This window comes from Candoia aspera, chromosome 7 (assembly GCF_035149785.1).
Source record: "Candoia aspera isolate rCanAsp1 chromosome 7, rCanAsp1.hap2, whole genome shotgun sequence".
Lineage (NCBI taxonomy): Eukaryota > Metazoa > Chordata > Lepidosauria > Squamata > Boidae > Candoia > Candoia aspera.
This window is the reverse complement of record NC_086159.1, coordinates 25,219,590-25,238,721: the sequence shown is the minus strand read 5'-3', so window position 1 is coordinate 25,238,721 and position 19,132 is coordinate 25,219,590. Positions and strand designations below refer to the sequence as shown.

General features: G+C 36.5%; 1 protein-coding gene and 1 long non-coding RNA gene across 3 annotated transcripts in view; both read left to right on the top strand.

Moving 5' to 3' along the window:
• LARGE1 (LARGE xylosyl- and glucuronyltransferase 1) overlaps positions 1–19,132 on the top strand; it is a 258,945-nt gene that overhangs the window by 8,654 nt on the left and 231,159 nt on the right. The window lies entirely within an intron of this gene.
• LOC134501623 (uncharacterized) lies at positions 340–3,958 on the top strand. Its single transcript, XR_010068370.1, has 2 exons — positions 340–796; positions 2,375–3,958. It is a non-coding gene; the product is annotated as an uncharacterized LOC134501623 (long non-coding RNA).

The window sequence follows — 19,132 nt, the reverse complement described above, 5'->3', positions numbered from 1 at the left end:
CAAATAGGCCTTTGGTTTAAACCAGCATTGACAGCTCATTTGTTTTCTGTCCAGAATCTCCTGCCAGCCATTTCCACTGGATGATCCAAATTATACAGTTATGATGAGAAAGGGGTAAAAACCCCTGCTTGAGACAGCCCCCAAGGTACAGACATAGACACACCCTGAAAAAAAAAACAAGCTTAATGGTAATCAAATTTGAGCAAAAGCAATGAACTACTGAGCATCAAAGTGGTACGGGCAGGAGAGGTTTGAATCATGCTGGTCTCCATGTTATCTGAAGCCAACAGAGGAAGAGAAGTTTGATCAAGGCAGGCACTGTCTGCTGGAAAGTGTAGGTATGGTAACCAAAGACATGGTAACAATGTTCTTTGGTGAAAAGAGCAGCAAGAAATAGAACCTTGAATAACTCCAAGCATGTCCTGTAGGCTGAAGTTCTCATTTATTAAAATGATGAAGAATGTTATCCCTGCAATTTTGTAAAACCAGCTGAAGCCTCTAGTAAGTAGTACCCAAGGTCTGTATTACAGTCAAATCTATCCTTTTTGAAGGACCTGCTTGTACTGTTAAAGGACTCTTGCCTGATTTTCGTTATCCCAGACTTCTGCAAAGATAAGAGATGAAAATTGTGCTGAGGATTCATACTCTCAGGATGGTGGCATGTTGGGTGGGTCCTGAATAAAGTACTGGTCAACTTTCTCTTGAGATCACTTGTTTGAATCTTCCGCTGCATGCTGAAAAAGCCGAGGCAAGAAGGCATGATACTGAAGGAAGGCACTTGTAATTCTGATGACATGTGGGTGATAGAACTCCATACCATTTTTTTTTTGCTACTCTCATGTGTCATGCATATTTCAGAATAGTAAGATATGTGAATAGTTGGATTATTTATATATTGTATATTACTACTAAGCATGTTTTGTAAATTACTTGCAGGAAATCTAACGATTTAAAGTTCTAATGGATTTATTTATTTAGTTTTGCTTGTCTGAGAGTTCAGAGTCAGCTTAGCTAAGGGTACAACAACATGGAGTACAACAGTTTAGCTACAGAGTATAACATGCAAGATTCTAAACCACACCATTCCTTTCTGCTGTGCTTTGGCTCCTCACCCAGCAGTTTAAGCAATAATCATTGCCGTTCAGTTAAATAAGTGTGGTGTTTTACTAGCATGCATCACATAGTTTCCAAAACGTATTTCTGATCTCAGAATCTTGGTTGGCTTATTGAGAAACCATAGCACTGAATTTTGAAGTAAATAAGTAGAATCTTGAGTAAAAATGTGAGCAGAATTACTTTTTAATTACCCATAATAGTACAGATGTGCAAAATATCTTTTCTTAAAGTGTGAGAAAATACTGTCGTTCCCATATAAAACAGATGCTGAATTAGTTTTTTCTGCTGCCTTTTTGTAAGGCCCAGCCAGTTACTGGGTGTCTGGGCCTTAGACACAGGTCACGGCACATAGTGGATAATTTTAACACAGCAAAGGAATGTTTCAGAGGAAATAGATGGGGAATAGAAATACTGATGTTTGTCTCTCATTCCTGAATTACTCCTAAATAGTATTACCAGGTAAGTTAAATAGAAATGGGGGAGCACTCCTAATCGGAGCTGAGTTTGTACCACCACATTTTATACTTGTCAAATGCTAGAAAGGAATCTGTGCAGAACTGTGTAATTGCTCAACTTTCTTAGCTAGTGACAATGCGGTTGTAATGAAAACATATGGTTGTTTCATCATGTAGGTAGAATTGTTCTAGCAATTGGATGCAGAATATGTATGCACACATTATAAGGGAGGTAGCTCCAGTTAAGGACTGAAGATAGAGTAGGAGGTGGATAATTTGATGCAACACTCTGGGTTGCCTGTTGACTATGGTAGGATCAATTCTATTCACTGAAACTCCCAGTATTGCTTTCATTATCTTTTTGAAAGGACCTCATTAATTTCTAATTGATGCACTATTGAAGGAATGATGTTTGGTATCATCCACTGTTGTTCAAAATGAGGCACAATGAAACATTTCCAAACGTTGTGTTAACTTGCATCCTGCATTCTTTTTGAAGTAATTATTGCAGATAAAGGCATGCAAAGATTTGTAGAATAAGTATTTAACTAATTATAACTTGGTAGTATATTGTCTCTCCATAAGTACTTACTAGGTAAGTATTGACCCAAGAGGCAGAAACTGGTTTCATGAAATCGATACTGTACAGCATTTCCCCTCTGAAGATCCTCAGCTTCCCCCATACAGTTTCCATTTCATCAGCATTCTTAATATGAAGCTCTCTCTCTTCTTAACAGGAGAAAGTGACAGTGTTAATCTAATTATTATTTCCTGTCTTCGTTCCCAAATATCTTATATTTTAGCTGTAGATAATCCCATCTCTCAGTTGCTTGGAGGCAGTTACCAATCTGAAACCTAAGTGTCACTCAACAGGAAGCTGAATCTTGAATGAGTGGAAAAGTAGATTACAATCAAATAATGCTGAGATTGCAGCAGTGTGAGATTTGTCCAGGTTTGAATCTCCTAAATACTGAACTATGGTTTAAAGTGCTGCAGCTGTCTAAAATTTAGAATTTTTTTTTTAAAAACATGAATTGATAAGTCTTTTTATTTTGTTTTTAATGTTAATAACCTGACTAAAGGTTTACTTTAGTTGCTCATAGCCAGAAACCAACACAATAAAGACATATAAAATACACAATAAACCTTTTCACTCTTTTTAAACGAAGTTTTCTTGCAAGTTGGGCAAACAAAGTAACATATGGGATAACCTTCTAAAGAAATTCGTCAATTAAAGCTTGGGGTGGGTGGAAAGATAATGCTGCTTTAGAATGATAGACACCCCCTCTCCACTTTTGGAACTTTATGCAGTGACCAATATCACAAATAATTACCCTTGAAACCTGCCATGTGTGCAGGCAGCATAGTTTGAAATCTAATTTCAATGAAAGCACTGTGAAGTTGGAGGTAGGATAATAAGTGAAAACAGGCAGCTTTGCAATGATTCTCTTTGATCAGAATGTACCATTTAATAAACAGTAGGTGCGAATTACAGCCAGATCTTCACCAGGATCTTGATCATAAATTTGTTCATCGGAGAAAAACAAGGGTTATCTGCCAAATAAAACTCCATACTGAATTGTATTTTTCCAATGCAACCTGGCAGCATTATGCTCATCCTTCCTTTTTCAGTTGCTCCAACAGGACATCTTAGGGAAGTTACTATCTTCCATTACTATCTTCCATTCTTTTCAAATTGCACCAGTATTAACCAATGCAGTGGAAAATAGTGCATACCTCTTCCCCCTTCCTCCCAGTTTTTTTCATGTTTTCTATTTTGGCAACTAATGGTTTTGGTTCAAAGACCTCCAGCTGTTGACCTTTAATGTATGGGGTAACTGTCCATTAGCATTGATTAAATCTGCCCCAGATTGTAAGCCTGCATTATGTGGCAACCTATGATTTAACCATCTCAGCTCTTCTCTCCCTTTCTTATTGCAGAGATGGCTGCTTCCTGCAGAGGCTAGGAGGATTTATTTTTTTCTAGCTTCAAACTCCATACCTCAACACCCAGAGGACATGAAGAGCTTTTATCTGGCTAGCTAACATCTTGAAAGAAAAGGCCAATAGTAAAGTTTGAAAAAGAGAATGAAGCTGACCCCTGGTGTATAAATATGCAGTATTTTTAATGAGCAGTGATTCCAAAGTAGCTTTGGTTTCTGTTAAATTGAGAGAGGATCTCAAAAATCTCACTGAGACCAAAACCTGATGTTTGTCCCTTTAGAACCTGCCTGTACCAAATGTGACTCACCACTTTGAATAAACATGTGTTACAGTCTACTGGGAGCTGAACCTCCACATCAGTGTTGTAATCTCAGACCAGTTGCAAATCCCAACGGTTGGACCCCTGGTGCATTGCATTAAGTCTGGTTGTGGTGGCCTGCTTTGGGGGGTGGGGGGAAGCCTCTGTACCAATCTGCCTTATACCAAATCAAACCAATGCCCCCTGTAATCCAGATTGGCTCAGCAGCAGCTACCTGAGGTCAGGGCCAGAGGCTGGGCTCACTATCAAATGAAGCAAAAATCTGTCTGTGGTTTTACTTCAGCAAAACGTGTGGACCCAATCAAGAGCTACTTTGGTGTAGTAGTTAGGCACTAGGCTAGAAACTGGGAGACTGATTTCTAGTCCTGCCTTAGGCACAAAGGCAGCTGGGTAACTTTCATCTAGTCATTTTCTCTCAGCCCTAGGAAGAAGGGTTGTAATGTATCAATAATGGAGAGGCTATTGAGATAAGAACAATTAAGAAACAACATCCTCAACTAAGTAAATATAGTTTTAGACCTGCCCAGTGCTGAATGTAACATTGGCAGGTGTTTCGAGATCTGATTTTATTACCTGGTTTAAAACCTGGTTTTTACCTGGTTAGCTAACCACTTTGGGAAATGTTACAAAGAAAACTGCAGGGACTCATCTAGGCAGTTGCCAGGAATCAAGGCTGACTCGAAGACATAAAAAATGGACCCAATCAGTGCAGTTCATGGAATAGTATATTCTGCAGATCAACTATCACCAACTATCAACTATCACCAACTATTTCCTGTTTCCTGCTATTAAAGGGTATTTACTACAAACTCTGGAGACTTACATTGGACCTGCTCTAGGTAAACTGTGCTCTTCCAGTGAATTAGAAACTCTCCCCATTTATCAGTCAGGTCAGTCAAAATACATATTAATGTGAATATACTGTATTTTTCAATGATGCTCCTTCAAACTAAAATGGGATAGAATAGAAATACTAGGTAATAAACATGATTAACTTTTCAACCATTGTTATAAGGGAACAACCCTGTACTTCTTCAGTGAAAATTATTTTTTCTTGGCTGCTCAGGTAAAACATCTATAATAAAATTTAAAATAAAAAGAATCATCAGATGAGAGTAAATTGGACAGTTTTAAACATCTTTTTAACATGTCAGGCAACTATTCATGCAAATAAGAATTTAATTTCATCACTTAATGCTATCTGTGTATTAGGATCACCAAATAAATGCAATTAATGTAGAAGAAATTATGTTTACTACTTATCTTTTATGCATTAAGAATTTAAGGTGTTTTACCCTTTAAAATGTTTACATCATGAGCACATTAATGCAAAAAGCACTTCTAATTATTTAGGGAATGTAAACTGCTGGTGTCATGCAGGGTGACTTGATTCAAATAACATTAACTGAACACAGCCTTGCAGATAGCAGTAAACAAATGATAAAATATCATACCAAGGTGCTCATAATAGTTTATGTAGTTATTCCCTTACCACTGTCCTAGTCCCTATTTAAGTGTCAACAACACTCAGGGCTTTTTCTCATAGCTTAGTTAGTGCTATCCACTACTTCTTGGGTTGGAAGAAAACTGCATCAGCATAAAATTTGCTCTCCACTTTAGCAATCTCTATTCTGTTGTAGGCGTAATGCTGGGAAATTGTACTGTCATTATTACTGTGTACATTAACAGGGACAGGCAGTTTACTCCAGCTTTATTTCCATCCTACCAAATGTCTCCAACTGAGGACAACATCTATTGTCTTAACGTGGGGCTGGAGGAGGAGACAGTTTTGACAGAAATTTTGCCAGTCTGTTGTAGCAGTGCATCAAAACTTGTTCTGGTTTTGCACATGTGTTTTGTACAGATGTTCTCAAGGGGAACTTGGTTGTCTCTCCTGCTTCACTGGGCAGTCATCTCCCCCACCCCTTCAGTATATGGGTTGGGACTGGATAAAGTTGAAGACAACTAAGCGGTGGACAGCTCTAAGTAAAACCTTTCTCAAGTACTTTTACCTGGGTTACATTAATCTTAAAACTGAATATTAGGTAGCCTTTTATCCCCAAATTATTATTTATAACAAGTTCACCATTTTCCTGTGGTGTGCTTCAAAGGCTGGGTTTTAAGGTAGCCTCTCACAGGAATTATATGGTCTTGGAGTACACATTTCTATCTCAATGTACATAATTTCTGGTTTCCAGCAGCTCTAGCATATGTTCTTTGAGCTTTTGCTAATATGCAAAGAAGTGAGTAAATCTACACATGTATTTGATTTTATTTCTTGTGAAAAGTCATTTTGTGAATATTTAGTTCGTTTATTTTTCAAATGGTTATATTGCATGTTCTTGGCATATATTTAAAGTGAGATAGTAGTATTGAGTAAAATGCACATAGTATTTTACAAAGGTCTTGTCTGAGATCCTTTGTAGTTGTTTTAGATTTAAGTTTCAAGTAATATATCCACTCAGAAATCTTTCTGTGAGTCAACCACATGAAACAAGACATCATTCTTTTATATAGGTCACTTGAATGAAATCATGGTTGCAGTCTATCAGTTGGATGCTATTTCATATGTTAAGCTAATACTTGAAAAGTTTCTTCCTATTTGGGACAGAGCACCAGGCTGACTTTGAATATTCATGGCTAGTGCTAATTCTAGAATTTAAGTCCAGCTCACTTATAAGATGTGATTTGTATGGTTTTCTGGGTGCATGTTAGGTTAATAAGTAAAGGGAAATATTTTCTTATCACTCAGAGAATTTTAGTGTTGTTGAGGGTGTTTTTTTTTTTAATAGTAGTTATAGAACACCCAAATCCTTTGAGACTCAGGGCAACCAAGCAGCGATAAAACAGGAAATAACCAAAATAAAAAAGGAATAATAATAATACAAAATTATGAGGTGAAAAAAGGGATAATTTTAACATCACTAACAGACATTTCTCCACAGTAAAAGATAATTACAATAAGTTCCCATGAGTCACATTGAACATCCTAACAAAGTACAATCTGTCCAGTTTAGGAGTTTTTAACCTTTCAATCCAAGACAAGCCCAAAAGTAAAATATTTAATCAGCCTTGTATCCTGACACATAGGAATAATTGTAGAACTCTAAGGGCTTGCCCTCCATCTGGGGAAGGCTTTAAGGGAAAAAAAATCCTTTTCAAATAAATGTAGCCAAATCTTTTGATTAAAAGAGGGAAAAAATAGGAAATTAGCCACATACTATGCTTCCAAATTATGATGCTGCTGTATGCCAGGAACATGTGCAGAATTCATGCAGTATTTGAAAAAAATTACCTGGACTTCTACCTGGATATTTTTAAGCAGGGTCTTCTTCACTGTTCCCTCCAGTTCCTTTTTATTTTTGAGTGTTAGTCTCACATTTTTATACAATACAGAGATAAGCCTGAGTCTTAGGAGAAATGGACAACAATTTGACCCAGTCAGTGAAACGCTGCTTCTGCCACAGTTCCAGCCAGCAGTTGGGAAAAACACGTAGCTGACCACAATAGACATTCTGACCTCACTAGACATTCTAAAGGGCACTGCTGTGCTGTATCAACGTAAAGATGTTTGTCACAAATTGGACAAAACACCATAAATTCTAAGTGGTGACTGTGGAATACCTTGAATCCTGTGTCATTGTTCCTCCTTTTATAGCTGTTATTTTGAACATGTGGATCTTAGATTTTTATATATGCACCAACAACATGGATCAAAACTTCCACTTCATAAAAGAGAAATCCCCCCTTCCCCACTGTCACCAAACAACACATTTTGGTAACTGTCACTTGCACAGGCATCTTTGGGAGGTATAATAATCTGGATCCACAAACTAATTTGGATGTTCTCACTCTTTTTTATTTCTTTCTTCACTCCTGCTGAATTTCATCAATGCAACTCGTAATTGAAAACTACTGTCAAGAAACAAGAGAAGGATGTCTTTCCTTCCTGCAAAGCTGTCACATCAACTGATGTTTTTTGCTGGAACTGACTGAATTAAATCAAGGCAGTTGGGAGTTGTTGCAAAAAAAAAAAAATCCAGTCTTCTAAGCATTACTGGATTCTGTGTGTTTCACTGAACACTTGCATAGGATGATTGAGAAAGACATGGAAAGTTATCATGGACTTTTGATAAGCGTTTTTGCTGTCATTGAAATATGAAAGTGATACACAAGTTCAATCTAAAAATCAACAGTAAATTTATTGTGATACAGTCTCATTAAAATAATAAAAAAAATTCATAGTAGATTGCCTTATGAATCATAGTCTTGGCAAGGTGACATATGTTAGATAGTTGCTAAGTGCAGATGGTAACGTTTCCTATGTGATAGTTTTAGATAGGATTTTGATATTATGTCATAAAAAATTATTTACCCATGATGTTGGCCTATCTCCAAAAGACTGCTAGGTTTTTGGATGGAAGAGCGACTGAACTCATCTGCAATAACATTTGAGAAGATGTTCTCACATTACTCAAATTTGAAAATCTGCCTTCAGTTTTGATACTGTAAATGATTATAGTTGTCAAAATATGTCAAGTAACCATTTTTATATGAATCTAAGTCCCTTTTAAATTTATAGTGTTTTACACTGAAATACAAAAGGAACTTCATCACACAGCTTTCTACATAAAATTATTATACTGCAGCAGGGATAATCTATGGTGTACTTGTAGCCCTTGAATTTCTTTCTTTTTTTTTTCCAACTCGCAGGGCTGAAGAAATCATGCCAAATGTTAACAGCAAACTACTGAAGAATGGATAGACAAGTTTAAGTTTTTCTGTGGGGAGCAGAAATACATTTTTAAAAACATGAAAGCCTTCATTTAGACTTAAGGCTCCAATAGAAAAACAAACATTTTATCTCACCTGCCCAAATTGCTAGACATTTGGGTATTGCCCACTTCAGTGATGCTGCATGTTAACAAGTCTGCACATTGATCCTTGGCCACTTGAAACAAAATTAAAAATGTGCCTGACTTTTTTTTTTTAAATGGAAATTTTAAAAGCATACTCCTAGCATTTCCAGTATGAATTCCCAGTTGTATTATGATTATATTGTTCTTTGCATTGTGTCTGACTCTGTACACCACCTAAAGCTTCTGGAGTGATACAGTTTATAAATCCTATAAATAAAGATTTTTTTTTAACTCCCCTTTTTTCCATTACTTATTCAAAATTTCCATATATTTCTACATATAACTATTTATGATAAGTTTTGATTGTGCCACTGAACTGGCTATTCCACTGTTCATTTTTCTTTCTGTGCCTTTTTAAATAGAGCTTTGTAGAAACATGTCTAATGAGCTTAAAAAGAGCTGGTTAACTTTATCCAAAGTGTTCTGACACTGTTCCAACAATTTGGAAGTGTTCTAAACTTGAAACGGTCCTGTTTCAGGCTTAAAACAGTTGTTTCTAACTCAGAATTGTTTTAAGCTTGAAAAAAATCTGGTAAACATGGAATAATTCTTTCTGAATTTGAAATGTTTTGTATTCTGCTGCTCTCCTGCTTCTAAGTACCTATTCCTAAAACCCCTGGTCAGAATCATTGCCCTGGGAGCAGTTATTTTACCTGATATATTTGTGCCAAATATATCATTTGTTAAAAACTTTGTGACAGAGTGGAGCAAGTGAACACTGTCTGGTATCTTGCCATGTGGCCTTCCAGAATACAAACTGTACCTGGAGGTGATAAATTCCATCTGAGAAAATAGCGGGGAAAGACAGTAGTAGCAGTATTTTCACACACAGAGATACATAGTTTTTAACAAAGGAGAGGGAAAGAAATTGAAGTGAGCTAAGAACCTCCAGGAAAGAACTGTAGGAGGAATTGGAGAGGGAGGGTAATTGGCAAACCAAGTGAGATTTAGGGAGTTTTAGCTGCTAAAGAAATGCCAGAAGATGGAGAAATACCAGGTTTTGAGACATCAGTCTACTCTGCATAGAATACCCAAGGGAGAAGAGGATCCAAAGATCAGTATTCTCCTGGCCATGAGACATTGCCACCTAAGTTTTATCTAAAGCTCTTGATTAACTCCAAGGGGAATTTTGTATAGCTACACACTTTGCTATAGCTTGGGCAAACTGATTTCAGGAGTACTATTAGGTAAAGGTAAAGGTTTCCCTTGACGTAAAGTCCAGTCGTGTCCGACTCTAGGGGGCGGTGCTCATCTCCGTTTCAAAGCCTTGGAGCCGGCGTTGTCATAGACACTTCCGGGTCATGTGGCCAGTATGACTCACGGAACGCCGTTACCTTCCCGCCGAAGCGGTACCAATTAATCTACTCACATTTGCATGTTTTCGAACTGCTTGGTGTGCAGAAGCTGGGACGAGCAACGGGAGCTCACCCCGCCGCGCGGTTTCGAACCGCCGACCTTCCGATCGACAGCTCAGCGGTTTTGGGTTTGAAGATCTATTTGTTTACTTTATCTGCATACTCCTTATTGAGCTATCTAGCTGTAAAAGTCAAACTCTCATAGAAACGTATGTTTCTGTATCTTGTGATGTTCTGAATACAGAGAAAACTGAATAGGTTTGCAGGGAGAACCTTGCATGCTGCATTTTATCTATTTGATCCCAAGAAGAGACCCCTTTAGTGGTCATTCAACTGGCAGCATATATCTGTGAGCATTATATTTGCTTCTGGGATGGAATTTTCCTTTCTTGCCTGCTCAAATGCACCTTTCCTAGTACACTAAGTAAATAGCTGAGTAGTTGGCAACTTACATTGCGCAACTCATTATGCTTCTGTTTGGGTTACTTGCATTTTGTATTCTATTGTTTCTTTCTAAATTGTCTTGGAAAGAATTAAAAGCAGTAGGAAAACAGAAAAAAAATGATATGGAACTGATAGTCATTCTAAAGTCAAGTGGAATGAAAAAGAAAAGTAACCACTTGTTTCAAAATATGCAAAGAAAAGGGGAGAATAATCCTCTCAGAAGGATTACTGTCAGGGTGTGGCTGTGGAGACTAACGTAGCCTCTCGGTGTCCAGCATAGCAAAGTGTTTCCTAAACTGATCTTACATAATGGCGAATTCATAAAGGAATGTTCATGGATTTATAGGTAAGAACTAGTGCTTCATATTGTTCCTGGCAAGAAATAGCCAGTACAGTTGATGTAAGACCGTTATAATGCATGTCAGAATGCAATCTGATTACCAAAAATGTTATGTGCTACAGTTACTCTTCCAGGGCAGCCTTATGGACTAAAATTAAAGCTATAGATATTAGTGGGGTACAACGCTGTGCTGGAGACTAGCCTGGAACCAATTCCATAGATGAAAATCCAAATCAGACATGAATGATTGTGGTTCACTCATTCTGTGGACTGCTTTGTCAGACCTGTAAAATGTACATGTTTAAGGAGGAGAGTTCTTTTTTAAGAAAAACCAGTTGGTGAAAGTTTGGATACTTGCTCCTCACTTTGATAACAATGGGAACAAAAAAATGTATGGGTGTGGGTCACACAATCAAAAACTAGTTAATCTTACAGTATTTTTTAGGTTTTCAGAATTTTTAATTAGGCAAGGTTTCTGAGTGACACACAACTTTACTCTGATGATAGCCAATATTTTCTAGTTAATTAAAAGCAAAAGAGTGTTACCAAAAAAGAAGCAGTGTTTGATTTTCTGCTGCATTTCACCTCAGGAAAATTTCTCCTAAGGGTCTAGCAGTAGTGAGCCAGCATACTGGGACTCTACTTGCTTTGGTACTGTTTTTCCACCTCTGAAATGTCCTGGTAAAATCATTCAGTCTGGTCATCAGTGACTGCACCAATAATGTGAGGGAAAAGATCCAAGTGAGAGTCCAAGAAATGAACTTTCCATGGCATCTTATATCCCATAGCTTGATACACTTCAGGAGATCACTCACTATTTTGCAATAGTTTCCTGCTTTATGATTTCCCAAAAAGGTTTTTAGACATTTTTGAATGATTGCCATGCATCTTTTTCAGCTTCACTTAACTCTTCATCAGATTTGTTATCTTTTATCAATTTTCTTATTTGAGGGCCTACAAAAATGCTTTCCTTAATCTTAGCATTACTAATACTGGGGAAATTTATTCCTCAATACATAAATCCAGTATTCCTTTTATCCAAATTTGTTTCTAAGTCCAAATTTGATGTGCAAATGAGGAAGGAAAACATTTTCAGGATTGATAAATTGACTGTAACCACATTCTTTTTTCCTGGAAAAAATGAGGTACTTTTTGGGCATTCTTTTTTAATGTAATGGTTTTTCTTGTTCTTGTTTCTACTGTCCCACTCACACAAAAAAACAATAGTGCTTTGTGTATTGAAGCTGCAGTCTGAGCACATGGGCAGTGACCTTCAGATCTCCACAGATATTCCATTTATATTTTTAAAACTGGATTTTTTCCAAAAGTAGCTTCACATTCTCATATAACTATTTCATGCTAGCAACATGGGCTAATGGAACACACAGTAATTTATTTTGATAATGAAGAAAGAGCTTTCAAGCTAACTTTTGAGGAGTCTGTGAACATGTGCCACTCATTTACATTGTATTTATGGCCAAGCACCTCCATAACTGAAAAAACAAAACAAAAAAACTACAAAACACTATTGCATCTTCGTGGAGAAGAATTTGTTAAATTCATCATGGCAGCTATGAAAAAAATTAATTTTACTATCATGACAGAGAAGATTACAGTCTTTAGTCTTGAACCTAAAAGTTCAGCCTGCTTCTTACACAAGTTCAGATCACAAAAAAGATAATTCAGATTCCTTTAGGTCAACAAAAATGGTTCATTTGAAGAGCAGATCATTTGAAATCTTGGGTCAGAATTAATGTTTTCCTTTTTCTTCTCTGCACGTGCACCATCATTACCACTAAATACAGCATCACTAAGTGTCACCACATTTTTGGGAAGCTTTGGTACAGCTCACTATGTGGGACTGGTGTCTTTGCAAATGGTCAATCAGGGTATTTTACAGTGTGCTTGCTTCTGGAGGTGATCCCTGTTGTGCTTGTTAAGAGCAATCTGATGAGTGGTCTTTTTGGCTCCCTCCGAACCATAGGAATGGTAAATGGCATATGGTGTGAACCCTTTAACTGTTAGAAGTCTAACACGTATCACACAGCAAATGTGAGGGACCCAATTCTTATTTGGTCACCTGCTCTTTACAACCAAAATAACATTCACAGTATTTTATGACAAGCGGGGTGCAGTTTGGTTTCTTAGAGTTAAATGTTAACTCACCACCCACATAGCGGAAAGTGTCAGGATAATTTTCACAGTTTTGTGGCAGGATAACAATATGTAGATAAACACAGTGCTCTTACAATCAATCTAATATTTAACTTGAATACGTAGAATATAGTCTTAAAACTATTTACACTATGAGCTCTGGCACCAAACTGACAAGGATCTTCTCCCCAGGCAGAGACTGGTCTCATATCTAGACATGTCCAACCATGACTCCACTTGCAGAATGTGCTGTTCTATGCTAGTTGTCATACCTTCTATCTTGGTCTTAAGATTATTTATGCTGGAGAACAATAGTAACAACTAGAGCTGGCTGAGTGAATGGTACCAATTGCTACTGTAGTTAAAATATAGTACCAAAATGTCACTAATTGAACAGAGTAATGGAAGATAGGGTCACAAGACAACTAAGCCTGATAGAAAAAATCTGATTTCATTTTTGAATTAGCGTAAAACATCTGCTTAAAACATCCATTACAATCCATGTGACAAAATTGCTGTTGACCAGTGTAATTAACTGCTTTGTTCCTTTATTAATATGGAGGTTTTTTAAAGTGAGGGATGGGAGGATATTATTGGTCTACCATTTCAATTTCCTGTGGTGAGTACTAGGATATAAGATTTTAAACCAATTAAATAATAACCAAAAGCCCTCCAACTCCCGTTCTTTACTAATGGCTCAAAATCTTTCAGCTTAGTTTTCTTTCTGATAGATTCTCAGTTTTAAAAAAGAAATGCATTATTTCATCTAGCTTTGTTGTGCTGCCATTTTATTTATTTATTTGATAAATATTTGGCAGTGCAACAGTATTAAAAACATCTGAAAGTTTAAACCTAAGTTTAGTAGTTTATTAATATCAACCTAGAATGATATAACAGGTCATGTTTGTGAGTACAGAACAGATTTACATATTAACTAGCTTGAAGATAACAAATATTTGAATAAATTGCTGAATGACAACACTGTTCATGCTTATGATGAAACAAGCTCTAATCCAAGTATCTTCTAACATAAAACTCTTATGTTACATTTGGTGAGAAAGTGGTATGAGTCTCTCCAAATATTTCTTTGATAAGCAAAAATTGCTTTACAGAAACATCTTCAGGATGAGCAGCTAGAATAATGCCTAGGGAATGGTATCTCCAGATAAGGGCAATTTAAAAATATTTTTGTCAAGTTTTGAAAGCTTGGAATTTAGCCTTAAGGTCATATTTTGATCAGCCAACCTGCTCTTTATAGTAAAGTGAAATTAATAATTGAGAAAGAGAAGTTCAGACCCACTGTAAGTTCATCCTGCTTTTCAGGGAATAATAATAAATTACTAATTGCTCATAAACATAGTTATATTACTGCATGGTTTCTTCGACAGCTGCCAATATATACAGTTGTCATTAGCTTTTATTAACACATTAATTGCAGTTTTCTAGAAACAAAGTTTTTTAAAATACCAAATGCAGCTTTCTTAGCTTCTGTTCTAAGGAATAGAACTCAAGAAGAACCTTACCTTAGATAACATGACCTCAATTGATATTTGCGCATTCAGTTCTAGATGTGCTAGACTTTAAGCCCCTAATTTCACAGGTACTCTGGGCAGCAGGTTGGGGAAGGCATTTGAGTGACTAATCCATTCAATACTTTTTAATAATGTACATATATGAACTTTGGCTGCCCTTTAGAAACCTTTCCATGTTTTAAATTAATTTGTTATACTCACTGTCCCTGTTCTTTGCATTTAGTGCCTGTTGCCTTACATAATATGAATAGCCTTGTTGCATCCATTTTGTCTTGTCTGAAACCCCTCCAAACAGTTTGCTTCCTCAAGTCACTAATGCAGACTGTGATCAGGGCTCTCATGGCAAGGGACAGAACATAATTTATTGTCCTGTTTTGTTGACCAAGATTAATAGGAAAAAGCCAGTGTGCTTGTTCAGTTTAACTCCCCTTTCTGACTAATATTTAAAATTTATTACCACAGGCTGATGTCTCCCAGAGGAGGTAATGATACTTCAGGGCTTGTGACTGCTTCAGTGTGAAGATGAAATGCATATAATAAATATCTCAGTATAATTGATGCTATTGGAAAACATCAGCTGATATTGACTAGAAATTTGTCACAGTTGGGGAAGACCTTAAAGACGTTACTTCTCCCCCATTGAACCAATACAGTATTTTGAAGTATTAGCTTTTGTACATCATATTCCCAGAAGCTGTAGATGAATATAAAGAGGTAAAAGGTGGGCAACAGGGTACATAAATTCAAGTTTGATGAGAAAGATAAAAATAGTAGCATAAATATATTTGAGCTACAGGAATTAAGTTGTGAGGAAAGCAAAAGGATTGCATATATTTTTGCATTAGTAGTGAGGAAGATGGGGTAAATGCTACTTCAGATTTTTCTAAGATGGCTACATTTTGAAAGGTGGTAGCAATCCATAAAAGGTATGTAAAAAATAAATATATATTTTTCTTTCCTAAAATAACAAAATGATCTTTTTTTCAGGGTGATGGGAATAAGGAAGCACGCAGCTAGTAGTTTGGAAATGGTTTTATCTCACTGAGAATAAAGGCAACAAGGGGCATTTTTTTACCTTTTTATGTCATCTTTCAGGGTTTAGCTCAGCAAAGTTAAGTTTTCTATTGGTAGAGTAGTCTTAGCAGCACATTGTTCTTGTGAATAACCAGATAGGAGAAGAGGGGGTTCTGAAACTTTGTGTGGTCTGTTAGAACAACATATAGTGGAGATTTTCAAAGTTGTCATTTCATGAGAAGTATTCTGATAATTTAGTTTCAAATAATTTATTTCGCCATAATTCTAGATCAAGATTTATCATAGGAATGAGAAACATGATACCCTGAAGTTTTTCTTAGACTACACTCTCTCAGTCCATTGCAGTTGGCCATGTTGGCTGGAACTGATGGTGGCACCATAAAAAGAAGGGAGCAACTTCTCCAACCCTGCTAACACCAACTGGAACCAAACCTGAAGGAAGGAACAGCTCCACCGTAGTGTGGTGCCCCCAATTTCTACCTCCCAGAGCCAATCTAGAAAGATACTGTGGTTGCTGGTTTGGAAAGCTGCTGACAGGAGCCTGGGGGGACAAGGATGACTCTGCCACCTCCATCTCAGCTCTGCCATAGGTCATCAACAAGCATGACCAAGGCTGTGTCCTTACTGAATCCCTACCTGAAACCTAATTGAAATGGGTCTAAGAATTCTGGAAATTCTGGGAGTTCAAGTCCACACATCTTAAAGTTGCCAAGGTTTGAGAAACACTGGTCTAGATAAACTACTTCCTCCAGGGTCATTTGCAATTGCAGCCTGATCACCTCAATAACCTTTTCTAAAAAGGGAAGGTTGGAGACAGGATGATACATGTTTAAAATAGTTGGGTCCAGGGACAATCTCTTGAGGAGTGGGCACCCCACTGACTCCTTCCAGGCTGGAGGTACAACCCTCTCCCTCAAAGAGGCCAACACCACATCTGTGGTGCCCAACTAGCAGTGGATGGATCTCTTTTTAAAACAAAACAAAAACTTTGGAACTTTTAAAAATAGTTCTTCCCTTTTTCAGTTTGAGTATTTTTGTTATGAAAAGTCAGCATTAAAATGTATATGCATTTTATTTGCATTTTCCTTTATGTCTTATTAATGTATTTATTCTTATGCCACTCTTCCTTTCTTTGTAAATTTGTTTTTTAACTATAGAACTGCATTATTTGGAGAAATGTGAAAAGTAAATATACTTGTGTTCTACTTTGTGTATTAATTTGGAAAATATGATTTAAGTCAATTTGCATTAAAATATAAACCAAAAAACTTCACCCCATTTGCAGCTTTAATGAAGACAGAAAGCAACAGTATTGTGGTATTGTGACAAGGCATGTCTTACTTCTTTTGCTGACATCTCCCTTGCAGTTTTAGCCAGCTGATCAACAGTACCTGTAACAAGGCTAAAGCAGGATGAGGTGGGAAAACCATTTTCAAGAAGTAGAAGGTCCTGCACATTTCTCAGAATTAATGTTGACAGAGTTTCAGCAGGTTACTGAAATACTCTCCAGTTCTAGTTGATGTATTTTAGGACAGACGGTAAAGACAGAACTGTAGCTAGCTCACAAGTAAGGTGGACATCTAGGAGTGCTGCTCTCTTTCTCATCTACTGCGTAAATTTAATGGTCTGGAAATTGTCAAGCTCTTTGTAAGGCTTGTAAACTTTAGTGAATGAAACAGGACATTGATCTAACAATTGCCTGATATTTAACAATAGGAGAGCAAAATCTTTAAAGCAAAATTGAGGACCTTGAAATGGGAGTGATAAGTTATATATACATGAAGAAAGAGGAAACACAATTATCTTCATAATGAGCAGCAATCTGTGAAATCTTAGACATTGTGGTTTCTAGAGCAGCAGATGGAGCAGACAAGATAAGTTTAGGACTTAGATCCAAATTCAGCTGCTAAATAACACCTGAAAAAGGAAAAAACAGTCGAACTGTTGAACAAAGTGAGCCATCAGGGAATATGATAATTCAGAGTGAACTTGTTCAAAATCTGGTTTCAGGTTTCACAGACTGTAGTAGGATCTTTTGACATACTTCATCCCCCCAATCCTGCATGTCTTTAAGTAAAATTCCATGAGATATCAAAGTCACTAACAAGTTGCATCTAATAACAATCAAAAGGACGTGAGGTGTGAACTACCTCACTGAATTCATAGGCTAAAGGGAGATACCATTTTTATTAAATATAAGTGAAATTGACTAAATGTCTACAAAGGACAATACTGGATTAAACATTATGTTTTCAAGATAAATGGACTGAGAAATATTGCAAAAGTATATTATCTGGATTGTCAAAAATTAAAACCCGGAAGTCCACATGAAAAGGACCCTTAATTAGAACTCTGATAAAAAAGATTTGATTATTCTATGAGGTTTCCAAGACACAAGTTATAATGGTCTTTATCATAAAAGCAATACATCTCTCTGAATCCAGCATCCTTGTGAAAGGCAACAATTTACACTGAGTTCCCATTATTAGGGCCAGCAATAGTCTTAAGTGCTGTATTTAGAACCTGAGTGCTTTCTAAATAAAAAACTTCATGATGGGGCTCTAGGAAACTCATTGGGATCCTCCATTTTGGACACAAACTTAAAATATGAAAGCAAATTACTAATCAATAGCAAAATAACCCATATAGTTAAATTATTGATGGATGTTGTTTTACTGTTCTTATCCAGTCCAAAATGGTTGGGTTGTTTTGAATAAATTTAATGGTATAAGAAACTAAAGGTGGAAATATCTCAAAGCAGAAGCACTTGGACCACCCATAGTTCTCTAACACCCTAAATATACCCGGTATCAGTAGTGGAAGGAACACATTTTTTTTAAAGTACAAGTTCTATTTGAAAAGGACAAACCTATCAGTTAGGCTTAACCTTTCTTATAAGACATAAGCTTTATTTGGCTACAGAGAAATCAAATTTTGTAGCCTTTTTTCATGCTTACTTAAAAAGACCTCTAGACCATTCAGTGTACAGTATTTAACTTTTTTCATATCTGTATAGTTGAAATAAATAGAACTGATGGTCAAGTATTCTTCATCTGCAGTTGAGTCATATGCCAATTCAGTGGGTCTAAATTGGGAGATGTACCTTAGACTTTCTGTTGCTTCAGTGAGACTTTTCTGGACCATTGTATGGATGGAAAGTCTTATCAAAGAGAACTATCTCTGCCCAGATGAAAGAAGCCAGATTAAAATGTGAAGTCAGTGTTAGCAAATACTATGTTTTAAGTTCAAATATTATGCTTTGAATTTTGCTTCACTGAAATTTAGGAGACAATTCTCATTCCACATCACTCTGTTTAAATGAGGCTGAAATTGGATCAGTTGTGAAAAATAATGTTGAACCATAGTACTAATTTTTTTATATGTAAATACAGATTTCTTTTTCTGTAAGTATTGTAAGAGAATGGTGACAGGGTCATTTTGAAAAAAGGTAAAGCTTTGTTAATAAAATCAATAATATATCTCTTTTGAAGATCCAGATTACCACTTTAGATTCTCATC